Source organism: Elephantulus edwardii, unplaced genomic scaffold, assembly GCF_000299155.1.
Source record: "Elephantulus edwardii isolate Elephantulus edwardi_28Jun2011 unplaced genomic scaffold, EleEdw1.0 scaffold00197, whole genome shotgun sequence".
Lineage (NCBI taxonomy): Eukaryota > Metazoa > Chordata > Mammalia > Macroscelidea > Macroscelididae > Elephantulus > Elephantulus edwardii.
The window spans coordinates 4227999-4231067 of record NW_006399947.1 but is presented as its reverse complement, the minus strand read 5'-3'; positions in this window follow the sequence as shown (position 1 = coordinate 4231067).

Sequence of the window (3069 nt, the reverse complement as noted above, 5' to 3'; positions counted from 1 at the left end):
ACACTCAATCTGATTCTTTTGCAATCCATTAGGTGATGTCCATGTGTATATATGTCACTTACGATTTTTTTAAAAAGTTATTTCCATAAATAAATAATTAATTATACATATTTGTAGAGGGACACAATCCAAGACAAAATATACATGAAATACTAGTCGGAGTTATTAGAACCCTATCGTCTGGTATGTAACTAACCAAAAGGTTGGCAGCTTGAATCTCCAGAGAGGCTCTGTCTTTGGTTTAGCAGTAAAACTCCCTGCTGATTACACCATCATGACTTCCAAAGGAGCATAAATATGTACATTTTCATATAATATTATACCTAAGCAATGCTTGTTTATTTTCAGCTAATAAAAGGATCTCTGGTGGTCTATAATGGAAGTAGAAGCGGCATCCACTTCCTAAACCACATACCTCTGGAAACTCTATGAACTTAGGGAAATGACCCTGTGTTATTAACCGAAGGCCCACGCCTCTTTGGAAGTTGGAATCCGTCAGAGGTTCCCCTGGAGAAAAATGAGCAATCTTTTTCCAGAAGACTTGTGTACTCTGAAAATCCAGTGTAGGGACAGCTGTGGGTCCATTCCCATCCCACAAAAACGAGCATGATTTTGACTGACAGATGAGTAAATAAACACAAAGATCTATCTCGCTTATTGAATAATCTGTCCCTGATAGAGGTCATACAGTCCACATAACAGAAATAGGTACCATGACAGGAAAGAATTCAGACACCCAGCATCAAAGAAGCAGGTAACAGAAACTGGTAGGGAGTGGGGGGGGGGCTAGGGGGGACTGAAATAAAGGAGGCAGGATTAGCTTCTGGAGCTAGCAGGCAACCAGGAGCCAAACCTGTTTCAAAGCTGATGTAGAAGGTTACTGTGAAGTTGTTTAGTAATCTCCAGTCCCTTTCCCAAACAGGAAGTTGAGGAGATTTTCTGTTTGATGCTCTAATTCTTAGAAAAAAAGCAAACCCAAACTTACAGCTCTGTCATTGCTCAAGGTGAGCTGAAATAGGGCACACCACGTGCTCTCACAGGCAGCTGTATTTACTCGCCTGCCCGTCTCGCTGCCAGCCACCCTGAGAACAGTTCAATGAAGCTCCCACGGATGGTTTAAGCATTTACAATGTGACAGGGAATAATTACCGTACCCAGGCACAAGACTGGTGCTCTTCTTCTAACACAAGGGAAACAAATGATCTCTCTTTTTCATCCTGATCAACTTCTGGCTTCAACACTGAAAATGAGGACTCCAGGGACTGTAAAAGATGTCTTTGTCTTCTCCTCCTATATCTTTAAGAAAGAAATATTAAAGGTATAACTAAATTTATCTGAATCATTTAGGCTACATGCTAGCATCAGATCTGTTTTTGAGTGGAAGGCTTTCTAATTCTCCTGCAAAATTAAGTCCCTGAGGTTTTAGGAAGCTATTCCAGAATTCTATGAATTTAGGTATAAAATTAAGCGTCCATCTTTGTGTTTTAAGAGATAGCTCCAAAACTTCTATCAAAATTAAATAACCATCCATTTGTCAAAAATGAGTGAACAATGCATTATTTAAAATCAAGAAAAGTATGCATTAGTATTGCATTCTTTCTCCATATCTACTCAATATGTGTGCTGAGAAAAAATAATCTTAAAGTCTGGACTATATGAAGAAGAATGTAGCATCAGCTACGGGAGGAGGACTCACCACAACATGAGCTATACAGATGATACAAGCTTCCTTGCAGAAAGTGGAGGAGACTTGAAGGAGTTTGTGAGAAAATCAGGACTATAGCCTTCATTATGGCATATATGGCAATATTAAGGCAAAAAATCTGGACCACCTGACCAATGAATAGGCAGCATCATAACAGATGTAGAAACAATCGTAATTGTATCCACAGTCAATACCTATGGTAACAACAGGTAACAAAAGACATGCTGTTTTGGGAAAATCTTCTTTCAAGGACTTCTCCAAAATGCTAAGGTGCAATGATGTCAGTTTAAAGACTGAACTGCATCTTATCCAAGTAATAGTATTTTCAGTTTCTTCATATGTTAGACACTGAATTAGGATGACAGAAGAGTAATCGGTATCTTTGAATTACAGTGCTGATTGAATATATCATGGACTGCCAGAAGAACAAACAAGTGTCTTGGAGGAGGTGAAACCAAGATACTCACTAGAGACAAGGATTTTGAAAATTCATCTCACACACTTTGGGCAGGTTATTAGGATGAGTCAGTCTTTGGAAAATACATCATACTGGAAAAGTTACAGTCAGAGAAAGAGAGGAAGACTCTCCACAAATGGATTTGCACAGTGATTTTAATATGAAATAGAGCGTAATGAAGATAGTGAGGATGGCACAGGATAGAGCAAGATGCAGATCTATTGTTCATCAGGTGGAACAACTCATACAACTATGAGTTATAGTCAACTTGATGATGCTTAACAACAACAACAACATGTGGCAAATATGTTAGGAACTGCTGACCTCAAGCTAGTGCACATAATACTGAAACCTTGCTCTTCCTATAGCTCTGCAGTTCTAGTACAGCTAGCTTGTAGTTTACAACTACTTCAACCCATTTCTATGCTGGCCAAGGAGTATGTTAGGTGTCGTCATGGTGACCCTGACTCATGGTGACCCAGTACTGAACCATGCCATGATCAGTTAGGAACTATACTATAATGTTTCCACATTATTAAAAAGCCCAGTGGTAGCATATCTCAGAGAAGGGTGAATATAAGATTTTATTTTTTATGAAGTATCTCAGTCACAACAGGACAAATAGAGCATAGTGCCACTCTTGTATAACAAGACAGACATCGGGGTTTGGGGAAGACTGAGAAAGATGGGATAAATTATGTATACTGCATTGAAACAGATGATGGAGAGAACTGGTTAAAAGGGATATGTTGTTTGTTTGTTGTTATGTGCCGTCGAGTCACCTGTGACGCATAGCGACCCTATGTACAACTGCCCTAAACTCCGCTCTGTCCTGTGCCAATCGCACTGTCTCTGACACTCCCATCTCAATTATCCCAGTCACTGAATCAATCCACCTCATAGAGGG